Source organism: Pleurodeles waltl, chromosome 10, assembly GCF_031143425.1.
Source record: "Pleurodeles waltl isolate 20211129_DDA chromosome 10, aPleWal1.hap1.20221129, whole genome shotgun sequence".
NCBI classification, from domain to species: Eukaryota; Metazoa; Chordata; class Amphibia; order Caudata; family Salamandridae; genus Pleurodeles; species Pleurodeles waltl.
In genome coordinates this window covers 996,044,732-996,058,289 of record NC_090449.1, presented here as the reverse complement: position 1 = coordinate 996,058,289, position 13,558 = coordinate 996,044,732, and positions in this window count along the sequence as shown.

Here is a 13,558-nt window from a genome sequence, read left to right as displayed (position 1 = left end):
GTGACATCTCCTGAGGGGAGTGGACTGATGCTGGGATAGGGACTTCTGTCTGTGGGTGCCTCTAGCCTCGGGGGTGGTGTGGGTACTTCATCCGACATTTCATCTGAGTCCATGTTATACTCTGGGAGAGGTAACACTCTTGCCCAGCGTCTAGTTGGTCCAATAATGAAGGACTCACTGGTGTTTGAGTCAGACTGTGGCTCTGTTTCGCTATCTCCCACATTTCCACCTTCTGCTGCGTCAGGGCCCGGGACATCTACAACGACAATGTGCAGCATGTCATTTTAGAATATTTCACAAATAGTTGCATAATTGTATTAAATGTACACTAACATCGTATCACTAAGAGTCTTTTATGTTGTTTCACTATTTGGCTGAACACTATCTTGCTATTTATGTGGTAGTTGCACTTTAGGGGTGTGGACTACCACTTCCATAAGGCATTGTTGCGGTGCGTGTAAGATGTGGCATGGACTACTTATCAAACTGCAACAAGCTAATAGCTATTTTCTAGGGGGCATTTGTACATGCACATATGGGGATATACACCATTACTGCCCTTACCTTTGCTGGTGCTAGGTGTGCCTGAGGTGTCAATGTCAGTGACACCACTGACAGCTTCAGGAAGCAGTGTGGACTCCACCATGTCTTCCATTGGTGTGGACGGTGTCTGGGTTGGTGGTCTTCCTCCGGTGCTCCTTGCCACCTTTAGCCTGCTGGCTACCCTCTCTTTGGCAAGGGAACGCAAGTCATACCATCGCTTGCGTAGCTCCTCAACGGAGCGCTGTGCATTACCCACTGCTCATATTTTGGTCTGGATGTCAGACCACAGTTTCCTCTTCTCACTTTCAGGTACCTGGAGTGAGTTCTTCCCGAAGTGTTTGTCGTGGTTCCTGACCACCTCCTCATTGAGCACCTCCAATTCCTACTCACTGAATTTGAGCTTGCGCTTCCTGTCACCTTTCTCCTGCACATTCCCATCACTGGCCGTGTTGCTGGCTCACAAGGCTGCCTCCCTGGTGCTGGTCTGTGTCTCTCTGCCTGCTTCTGTGGGTGTGGCTCCTGGAAACAGCATGGGCTGACTCACTTCCTGGTTGTGATGTCATCAGCCTGTTCCGGTTTGACGTTTTAGCAATTTGCGATTTTCAAATACTGATTTGTTATTTTTTTGTGATTCAGTATTTGCAACTCGCAAATTGCGTTTGCGAATTTTAAGAAATCGCTATTACCGACTCAACATTTTGATACATACCATTTGCATTTCTTAAATGGCGATTTCTTAAAAATTGCAATTTAAGAAATGCAAACCGGGAGCTTGATACATCTAGCCTTTTGTCCCTTCTTGATACCGCACATGGTGAATTAACACCTTTAATGATGTGCATGGATGCAAACGTTTGCCTCAAATAATGTCTTACATTTAAGCTTTAGTAAGGCAAAAATAGGCAAAGTCCCCAAGCAATGGCCTGCCCCTATATCCATTTTCATTGAACATATTTGCAGAAAAGACATTAACTAACAGACTCAAATCTTTTCTGTCAAGTTCACTTGTGGTGTCAGGGTTCAAATAATATACAATCTATCCTGGTGTTATTTCCCGAATGCAGGTAAGGCAGCTAGAAATGGCTCTACTCTCACTTGTTTTTGAGGTGCGGTTTGATTGAGTAGAGTGGACATTCAATAGTAAGTATTGAAGAAATGCGGTTTAGGGCACTCCTTTTATTGCAGGTTAAAGCCTTGAATGTTTGCCCCTATACTGCATCTTCAATTAAGAGGATTCAGTTATAGCTTATTCTCCTTTCCTCCTCTGCTTTTCTCACTTGCGTTAGAAATATTTGTCAATGACTGCAGGATATTCAACATATGAGAGCCCTTCACTGGGATATATTCATGCAACAGCCTTCTTTTGATGATATGCTATTGTGCCTTACATACACTTGCTCATCTGTCAAGGCATCTGTGAGTAAAATTGCAGTGTATGTATTCCTTTCTGGGTTTAGGGTTAATGTGCTGAAATATGTGGTCCATACGTGATCTGACCTGCTCCAATAGAAACTAAAGCTCTTAAGATAGACACATGATTTAAATATTTGGGAGTCCTATTTCTATGGGTCCAAAAACTACAGGCGTGAGAAAATGTGTACAGTGCTCACTAAGGATTAATCAATACTTTAAATTGTATTACTATTTCTTCTTTTCTTTTCAGCCTCGAGATATACTTATATGCTAGGTATCAACAGTTCAATGGTTGGGTAGAATGAACGTGATAAGCATTGAATATTCTGCCTGCCCCATTTTCTGTTCCTGATAATTCTACTACCCATGGTGGGCCTGACATCTACTTCTTCTACCTGGCAGTATAGTTAAGAGCAGTAATAAATCTCTCCTGTACAAGTACAGATAAATATTTAATAACATTCAAAGTAACTAAGAGTTTCTTGTTTCATATTTGGTAGTCCTTTCATTGGCGTGTATTGAAAAGAAGTAATGAGTTCAATACATGATGTAACTCTTCTATAATTCCTTCCCTTTAATTGGTGGCAGTCACAATATTGAACTTTAAATATTGACCTGCACAAATACCAACTCCACAATATTGACTTGCAATATACTGTCAAGGTAAGTATTAATGGAGCCAAATTATTAAATATATACTTCATTATATATAGTTGCCTTAATGGTAGAGTAGTAGTCGATAATATGAAGCCAATATTAACACAGGTGAGTATTTCTCTTATTGATTTTGAAATTCTGCTGCTCGACCTCATTAGATTGACAACTATGTGCCATCCTAAATGGTTTAATGTCTCTAAAATGGAACTTGAAACAAAATCAACCCTGCCTCCCATACAATATGATTGTCCAAACAAGGTTAAATTTGCAGTAGAGCACTTTGCATAAAGTAGGAGAAATACCACTTCTGATGTTGAGAGAGAATAGATAACCTTTGAATTCCTTAACATAATTTGCAAAGTTCTCTTTCATGATGATAACTTGCGGGGCTCGGACCAGGTTCTGTTACCCAGAATCCTTTGCAAACCTCAAAGTTTGGCTAAAAAAACACATGTTCCTCACATTTCTGTGGCAGAACGTTCTGGAATCTGAGAGGAGCCACAAATTTCCTTCCACCCAGCGTTCCCCCAAGTCTCCCGATAAAAATTATACCTCACTTGTGTGGGTAGGCCTAGCGCCCGCGACAGGAAACGCCCCAAAGCGCAACGTGGACACATCCAAATTTTTGGAAGAAAACAGAGGTGTTTTTTGCGAAGTGCCTACCTGTAGATTTTGGCCTCTAGCTCAGCCGGCACCTAGGGAAACCTACCAAACCTGTGCATTTCTGAAAACTAGAGACCTAGGGGAATCCAAGATGGGGTGACTTGCGGGGCTTGGACCAGGTTCTGTTACCCAGAATCCTTTGCAAACCTCAAAATATGGCTAAAAAAACATATGTTCCTCACATTTCTGTGGCAGAAAGTTCTGGAATCTGAGAGGAGCCACAAATTTCCTTACACCCAGCGTTCCCCCAAGTCTCCCGATAAAAATGATACCTCACTTGTGTAGGTAGGACTAGCGCCCACGAAAGGAAAGGGCCCAAAACACAACGTGGACACATCACATTTTTTTATAAAAAGCAATGCCTACCTGTGGATTTTGGCCTGTAGCTCAGCCGGCACCTGGGGAAACCTAGCAAACCAGCGTATTTTTGAAAACTAGAAACCCAGGGGAATCCAAGATGGGGTGACTTGTGGGGCTCTGACCAGGTTATGTTACCCAGAAGCCTTTGCAAACATCAAAATTTGGCCAAAAAAACACTTTTTCCTCTCATTTCGGTGACAGAAAGTTCTGGAATCTGAGAGGAGCCACAAATTTCCTTCCACCCAGCGTTCCCCTAAGTCTCTCGATAAAAATGGTACCTCACTTCTGTGGGTAGGCCTAGCGCCCACGAAAGGAAATGGACCAAAACACAACGTGGACACAACATATTTTTTCACAGAAAACAGAGGTGTTTTTTGCAAGGTGCCTACCTGTGGAGTTTGGCCTGTAGCTCAGCCGGCCCGGGGGGGGGGCAGAAATGCCCTAAAATAAATTTTCCCCCCCAACCCCCACCCCCGGGAGCGACCCTTGTCTACGGGGACGCTCCCCCTGCGTGACATTGGTGCCAAAAAACAAATCCCCGGTGCCTAGTGGTTTCTGCCCCCTTGGGGGCAGATTGACCTAAACTCGGCCAATCTGCCCCCAGGGGGGCAGAAATGGTCTAAATACAATTTGCCCCCCTAGGGAGCGACCCTTGCCTGATGGGTCGCTCCCCATCTCTAAAAAAACAAACAAACATAAAAAAAAAAAAAAAAAAAAAAAATTGCCTTGGCGCCTAGAGGTTTCTGCCCCCCTCCGGTGCAGATCGGCCTAATAATAGGCCGATCTGCCCCCAGGGGGGGCAGAAATGGCCTAAAATAAATCCCCCCCCCGGAGCGACCCTTGCCTACGGGGTCGCTCCCCCTGCGTGACATTGGCGCCAAAAAACAAATCCCCGGTGCCTAGCGGTTTCTGCCCCCTTGGGGGCAGATTGACCTAAAATCGGCCAATCTGCCCCCAAGGGGGGCAGAAATGGCCTAAATACAATTTGACCCCCAGGGGAGCGACCCTTGCCTGATGGGTCGCTCCCCATCTCTAAAAAAACAAACAAACAAAAAAAAAAAAAAAAAAATCCCCTGGCGCCTAGAGGTTTCTGCCCCCCCGGGGGCAGATCAGCCTAATAATAGCCTAAGGGGTCGCTCCCCTTGCGTGAAATTCATGCAAAGAAAAAACTCCCTGGTGTCTAGTGGTTTCTGCCCCCAAGGGGGGCAGATTGGCCTCATCAAAATAGGCCAATCTGCCCCCAAGGGGGGCAGAAATGGCCTAAATATAATTTTCCCCCAAGGGGAACCTAAAAAAATAAAATGAAACATAAAAAATAAAATAAAAAAAAATGGTCCCTGGCGCCTAGAGGTTTTTGCCCCCCCTGGGGGCAGATCGGCCTAATAATAGGCCGATCTGCCCCCAGGGGGGGCAGAAAAGGCCTTCCCTAAAAAATGCCCCCCATGGGAGCGACCCTTGCCCAAGGGGTCGCTCCCTTATGTGAATTTCAGTAAAAAAAAAAAAATCACTGGTGTCTAGTGGGTTTTCAAAAGCTGGATTGAAACCCTCGGAGAGACTTCAAAGGGAAGGAAATACTTTTCCTTCCCTTTGAAGCCCCTCCGGGCCTCCCCCAGTGATTGAAAGAGAAATGCTTTTGCATTTCTCTTTCAATCGCGCTGGAAGCAGAGCTTCCAGCGCGATGGGGGAGGCCCCTGTGACAAATCAGCGCGCGCTGATGTCACAGGAGGGGGTGGGGGGGTAGGGGTGGAAGGGGAAGGTGTTCCCCATCCATCCCCGCCTTGGGGGGGGGAAGGGGGTGCACGGGGGGCGCGCTAGCGCTCCCCCAAGTTCCCCTGTGCCTTGGACGAGGTGACCTCGTCCAAGGCACAGGGGAACTGTAGCCTTGGACGAGGTGACCTCGTCCAAGGCACAGAACAGTTTACTAGTTGGAGTTGATGGTAGCTCACAACAAGTAATAATGTTACTATTCTTCTTGGATCCAGTAAAGGTTTCAGTCATTTAAACCTGAGCTCATCCCCGGGTAACTATGGCAGGAAACAGACAGGCTAAACTTAGAAACATGTGTAAAGCATTCAAAAGTACCAAAATAATTAAAAAGTCAAAAAAACAACACAATAAAATACCACCTCAATTCATAGGGCTAGAGAATATTTTTAAGAGCAAAATGGAACCAAAATGACAAAAATCCAATAAGGGAAAACAGAGATATGAATTTACATTTTTTTAATTAAATTTCAGAACCAAAAGGCACAAATTGGCAACAGTGGGCAACTGGTCATGCTAGACCACTATGGAGCCCTGGTCAGATACAGTCCCAGGCAGGACCCAGTCAAAGAATTACCCTCTTACTTCGAAATGTTTTGAGAATGTAGATTCCTCAGAAGGACAAGTTTTCAGGCTGGGTTCAAAGATGAGTTTGTTAGCGATGGGTTGGTAATGGACAAGGTGTTGATAAAGCTGTCAACAGAAGCACAAAATGATTTGAATGGGAAATGTCCTGCATTCAAGCCTAAGAAACAGTCAGTGTTGATCAGATACTGCTTGGAATTGGACCCGGTGAACACTTTTACCTTCAGACAACGGGCTTTATTTAAAGTTTGATGGAGGGGTTACTCACAACGGTGATGGATTTCTCGTCCACCGAAATATAAATATAAATATAAATTTATATTTTGACAGATGGGATATCTGTAATGGTTGTGACAAAGTAATCCTTCCACTACACTCTAAATCAGGCCAATAGTCAAATTCCTCGAAGTTGGATTCTTTCAGCAAGCCAAGACTGAGCCTGAGATAGGTCAACTTCATCAAATGCCGATCAGCTTCAGGACTGCTGATTTGGATTTGCTGCTGTGGTGAAAAACATAACAGAAAGCTGTGTCAAAGCCAGGCCCACTGGTGATCCACCCGCAGGCGATTGCCTTGACATATTCATTGTGTTTATCTGTCAATTCTCCAGGCAATTCTTGAAAATGTTTATAGTTTCCAGGGTCTAGAGTTAGGCAGGAAGAGTACACTCTGACACTTATCTAAGGGCTCCACAATCTTCGGGACACGACCTAGAGGTCAGGACTCATTACATTCAAAGCCACAATAAGGAAAGATCCAGTTGGAACTGGTCAGTTGGGCTCTTTAGGAAGGTGGATTTCTTGCATCATATGTGACCCTGTAGCTTAAAAGGAGATCAGCCAACTGATCGGTAGAGTCCTGGAGTCCACTTCTCAATCCTGGATGCAAGTATGTAGGAGCAGGTCCAGCCCTTAAGGTTTTCTTCACAGGTCACAACAGCAGGTGTTATCCTTCTTTTGTCTTCCACAGGGACTGAGGTGTTCTGAGAAGGGTACTAGAAATGCTGTATTGATGCCAAGGGCAGCCTGTTTGTGCAGGAAACTCCTGACCACTCCATAACCTATGGGTCAAAAGCCAAAAGACCGTACCCACCTTTGCAGCACTTTCTCATTGTTTTACTGTAAACTATCCCACAGTGCCATTCCCTACCTAAAACCAAAATTGCAGACCCTTTCTTCCCATGTGCAGAGCTCCCTGTGCCCAACCAAGGGAGAGGTTATGATAATGGGTAAGCCCACTCTTGTAGTCACTCTGAACAAGTTTTGGGGGCAGCTCTTCTCTCCCTGGGATTGGTGCCTGGCTGGCTAGTATGACCAAAGAGCGGCAGCCCCAGGTGTAGGCTATATCTGCATGGCAGGGTGGGCATCCCTTGAAGTTAATTGCTTACCTATACACAGCCAAGCTGGCCATCCCGATCAACCCCTCTCCCTTTGTCTCAGCTCTGACAGCCACTTTGCACCTAACAGTGAACACTGGCAGATAGACTCATTTGGTCCATGAAGGAAACTGACAACTTCCTAAAAGTGCTATTTCCTAATATTACAATGAAATCCATCTTGACCATTAAATTGGATTTGAAATTACTTTAATCATTTTCCTAGCTACTTTTAAACCTATCTTATGCAGTCATTTCCTATGGGACAGCCAGTCCTACCAGTGAAAAACAACTCTGTTTTTCACTGCCAGGATATGTAAAACATAAAATACACAAGTCCTACTTTTTAGGTACCATGCACCCTATGCTTTAGGCATCTTTAGGTCTATGGTTTGAGTGACTGATAATCATTAAAGGGGAAGGTTTAGACATGGCTAAATGATTATTTTGCCAGGTGAATTGGAAGTTTGAAAAGTGTCTACACAGGCTGCAGTGTTTGGCCTGGAGACACACTTCACAATGACACTTCAGTGGTGGCACAATATATTTTGCCATCCCTTGGTGACATTTAACTTACAGGCCCTGGGTACATTTGTGTACCCTATACTACGGACTTATAGGTAAGTTAAATATGCCAATCAGGAGTGTAGGCAATTTCAACAAACTTTAGAGGTGAGAGCACATAGGCTGGGGCATGGTTAGCAGAGTCCAACTGCACAGAGTCAAAAAAACAGTAGGGCAGCGCAGGGGACCACCACCTTTTGGAAAACTTGGCTGATTGCAGAAGCCCACTGACTTTTTACCCCCATTTTTCACTTATGCTGGTGTTTTCCTGAATCTGAGGGTACCCTGGGCACTGCTAAACAGTCCCAGGGCTTGTGCTCTGATTAAAATGAGTATGCAAATTAGGCTAATTATAATTGCCTATGCCAACCTACCTATAAGTCCATAGTATATGGTAGGGCATGTAATGTTATGGACTCCAGCATAGATAGCACACCATAGGTGTTCTGCTGAAGTGCCCAATGCCATTTTAAAGGCAGGTCTGCCTTGATGGCTGCTTTAAAAAAAAGCTATCTTCAAATTCAACTTTGGAATTAAAAGTACTTTGAAAGTTTTAAACTACCTTATGTTATGTTACATATACTTCACCCCTATTGTGTGCCCTATGTGTCCCTAGGGCTATGTGACATTTAACTAGAAGCAGGGACCTTATAAAAGATGTTTTATAAAGAATTGCCATAGGCAAACATGGGATACATTGGGGCATATTTATACTACATCTGCGCCGATTGTGCGTCAAAACTTTTGACGCACAATCAGCGCAAACGTTGCCCCGTATTTAAACTTTGACGCTCGAGCCCGCGGACGACAAATTTCCGCCGTGTGCGTCATTTTTTGGATGCGGCAACTCGCCTTGCGTTAATTATATGCAAGGTAGGCGTTCCCGTCAAAAAAATGGCTTAAAGGGCCGTGCGTCTTATTTATGCTTTCGGGCAAAAATGACGCACAGCCCGATTTGCATCAAAAATTAACGCCTGGGTCAGGGCAGGCGTTAAAATGGGGCAAACACACCTGTATTTAATCAGCACACACAGAACAAACAGCAGAGCAGCAGAGCAGCAACAGGGAGCCATGGAGGTCATTCTAATCCAGCATGCACGCAGACACAGAGCCCAGCAACAACAACACCAGCAGGGACCCCAAAGGCAGCGCAGAAGGCAGGAGAGGATATTCCACCCAAGAACAACCCTTCAGGGCCTCAGGGAACACGACATCATACAGAGGTACCCGTTGAACTGACAGGCCATTCAGCAGCTGCTGCGAAACATTGAACTGCAGTTGGCCCCCACTTTGGTGACACCCCACACCATCCCAATAGAAACAAAGCTGCTTGCCGTACTTCATATGCTGGCAAGTGGCTCTTTTCAAACAACTGGTGCCCTGGTAGGCGGAATATCACAACCATCATTCTCCGCCTTTTTGCCCAAAGTACTGGATGCCATCATTCGACTGACACCCCGCCACATCTGCTTCCCTAACACACTGCAGAAGCAGCAGGAAACTAAACAGGGGTTCTACGCAATCAGTGGCTTCCCACACGTCCTTGGTGCAATCGACTGCACACATGTACGCCTTGAACCACCTGCTGCAACTGAACACCTCTACCGCAACAGGAAGCACACACATTCCATCAACGTGCAGGCCATTGTCGATCACCAGGGATTGATCACCAACATCGTGGCTAAATATCCTGGGAGTGTCCATGACTCATTCATCTTCTGTCACTGCACCATCAATCAACACTTCCAGGATGGACGGTATGGCAATGGACTACTTGTTGGTAAGTACAAAAACGTACTTATATATACACTGCACAGCAACCCACTAGGACACACAACACATACACCACAACAGCAACATGTCAACAGGAACACACTGAGGTCGTGACATTACTAGCCATGTTTCTGAAGTCACCATTGAACCTGTCACACATCGGAAATTACTGTACAGCCTAATGTGAAGACATCAATGAGTGTGGTTGCCTAAATGTCACCTTGCAAATTGTAAGTGTCCCAATGACCTCTACATTAATACATTGCCTAAGTCTAAAGGTATGGGATGTCCAGGGTACTTTCATATGAGCGTGCTAACAACACTTTCAATTTTAACTCTGCATGGAACTATCATCTCACCCCCAGTGAAGACACACGGACACCCGTACCACAAGTCACAATGCTAGGGAGGGCACACTGTACTTAAAATCCCCAAACATATTGCTGACAAATGGTTAGCAGACAAACACTTGTTCAGCCAAAGAAACAACACAATGCAGATGGTATAGCCTACAAGCATAGGATGTCACATTAGTACACAAAAGAGACACAGACAACACAAGACAACTACTGCCATTAAAGGTCTTTTCAATAGTGCCAACTACATCAACATGATCCCATTCATTTTCTATTGCAGCTGATCAGGGGTATGGCATCCAGCCATGGATTATGACACCATTTGGCAACCCGAGTACAGCTGCAGAGCGTGCATACAACGAGGCCCATAGGAGGACACGCAGCATTGTAGAGCGGACCTTCGGCATCCTCAAGTCAAGGTTCCGCTGCCTTGACATCACTGGTGGTAGCCTCCTATATTCCCCCGAGATGGTCTGTAGGATCATCCTCACATGTGCAATATTGCACAACATTTGTGTCAGAAGAAACATTCCCCTCCTGGAACCAGAGCCACACATGCCTGAAGAGGATGAAGAGGAGGATGATGGCCTGCAACAGGAGGGGAAACTACAGAACACAGCTGCTGGTATACGCAGGCGGCAACAGATTGTAAATAATTTCTTCTGAATATGATCACCTTCCCCACTTTAGTTAACTATTTTAAATAAACACCTATTATAATCACCATATCATGGTCTGGCTATTCCTTTTTTACACAGCTTCATCTCTATTTATCAGAATAAGAGTGTTGCCTCATGGAGCATTGCTGAGATACTGAGTAGGACATGGAACATCCCAGGGCTTATGTGATGCCTAACATACAATGGTCACATACACACACACTCTTAATGACATATATCATGTACATATCTCCTTTGAAGGCCTATAGCAGAGGACCACAACTATTTCACACATACATGTTGAAAGCAAGGTCCAACACAGCATGGTGGTCTATGGTTTCTCACTTCATCAGATTATTCCCTCAGGATGGGCAGAGTATGATGAAATCATGGTCACTGTGCAGATTTCTCTAACTACATAATATCTGGACAGTTGTATTGAGAAGCTACGTTGTTTGACAGTAGGGACATTCCAATTATCTACTGCGCAGTTGATATGTCACATTACCCAGAGACAGATTTGTGGTGTAAGTGCTATTTATTTAAAAGTGCTGTAGTGCTATATGTACATTGTCCATTTCTGTGAGTCCATTATAGTGACATTTTAAATTGGGTTCCAACACAAGGGTTTACCAAAATGCTTTTGTCATGCTGGGGTTGCTGTTTCAGACAGTGCAGAGGGACAGGATTTGGTAATGAGTAGGAGAGAGACAATTACTGGGCTGGGTGACAAGATATACAGTGGTTTGCAGAACAGTGCTTGAGTACAAATGTTGCAAGACTGGCAAGTTACAAAGCGCAGGACCTTGGTAAATGTCGGCCATGTGGCAGGGACTAGTGCTTCCGGGTACTTTTCCTTGTGAATGTGATCTGTTCCATGTCTTCTTCTTCTGATGTGTGTGTTGCCTGCTTTGTCCTTGTTGTTGTTGGTTGTGAAGGGGCAACACACACCTCAGTGTTAGAAGACGTGGAGTCGGACATCCCGGTTGCTGCTCCCTGTGAAGGTCTTAAGGGCAGTACTGCAGCAAGGAGGATCTGCTGGTTCTTGAGAATAGCAGCCACATCACGATGGTAGGCAGCCAGGTCGGCCCTGAGGGAGTCATGATTGCATTCGTGCATGCAGTGGAAGGTTTGGGGTGCGAGGTGTTGTGGCAACTCCCTTACTGCAGTGGTGAATTCCTTGACAGTTTCTTGTAGTCCTTGCAGTATGGATGTTAGGGCTTGCATAGCTGCTGCCTGATCTGCAGATGACATCATGCACAAACTCACCCCCTCAAGGCTGGCTGCCATATTTTGCATCCCCACCCGCACCTCCTTGGCCAGCTCCCGCTGTACTCCAACTACAGTTCTCTCAAAGCTGGTGCCAGTGTCGTCTGAGTCCTCAGCTGTATTGGAGCTAGCAGGTCTTACATATGGGGTGGTGGTGGATCCTCTGTGATGGCTGCTTGTTCTGTGCTCCTCCTTATGACTGAAGGTGGGGTCTGGAGGGTTTCAAGGACCTTTTGGATGGTCTCCTGGGGAATGTTTATCGGCTTGTCATCCATGTCATCAGGGAAATCTGCAAAGAAACAGGGTACAATTAGTGTGTCTGTGTTGGGACAATTTTGACGTGATGTGCATGCCTTTTGATGAATTCACTTTGTGATCTTGTTTTGTATTAATATCTGCAGTCCTTCAGATGGGCATTGTTTCAGGCCTATGGCCCCCCAGTGTGTTACATGTATGTTATTGAGTTATCAGACTTGTCAGCCTCATTGCCTCTAGGTGTTGCTTTTTGCCAAATAGAGAATTGCCACCTTTTTGTCCTACTCGACTTTCCGTGTATATCCATTCTCATGGTGAGACCTTTCACTGGCTGTGGGTGTTCTGATGGCCCTGGCAGCACACTTAACTATCAGGACCTGCCCCAATCCCTGATCTTTCACATCGACTTAATTGTAATTGACATGTAGCATATCCTATGCATGGCAATGTTATAATGTGATATGGATGTTGACATTGTTAATGTGTCCTGCTGATGTTGGGTAATGTGTGGTACATTGGATTGCCCTGATAATCGTATCAGTGTCCTATTTCCCCCTCTGACTGTGCAGGTGTATTTCAGTGACCAGTTACATGTGTCCCCTCCTCAATGCTGTTGTCTGAGCAGTATGACATTTGTGATGTTGCTTTGTTACCCAGGCACAAGATGGACCCTGACATATGCAGCATGGGTGTGTCCTTAGTGCTGTGTCGCTCCTATTGCTGTTTACATTGGCTGATGTTTGCGGCAACTATGGGCATTGACATTTGAGTGCACTGGGGCCTTTGTCTTGTTTCTGGAGATTGTTGCAGTTGTCATCCTCACCCCCTAATTTAGGTATGTATGTTCCATGGGGAGGTTACTGGCATTGGCTACTTGAGCTGCACACAGATCAGAGGTGGTAGTGGCAACTGTTGTTGCAGTTACATTGCAGTTGTAGGTTTGGCTAGAGGATTGCTAATAGGGCCCTAGTTAATGTAGGAGGTATGTTGGCTGATGAGTGCCAGGATGTCAGTTTGACATAGTGGCCTTCCCTCCTGTCGTGGCTTTCCTTTTGCTCCATCGTTGGCATGACAGCATGCCCCCGTGGGACTGTTGTTGGTGTAGTGGAATGGTGTGCCCCAGCTTATGTTTCTGCATGCCATGCCCCCCTGCCGTGCCCCTTTACCCATGCCACTCCATGTATATGATGACTTACATGCAATGTGTAGTAGGTGTTCCCCCCCGGTTGCAGTTGACATTATTGCATTATAATTCCCCATGCGACTTACCCTGCATGTGCGTTGTCTCGTGGTAGTCTGCGCTGTCCTGTCCTTGAATCCCT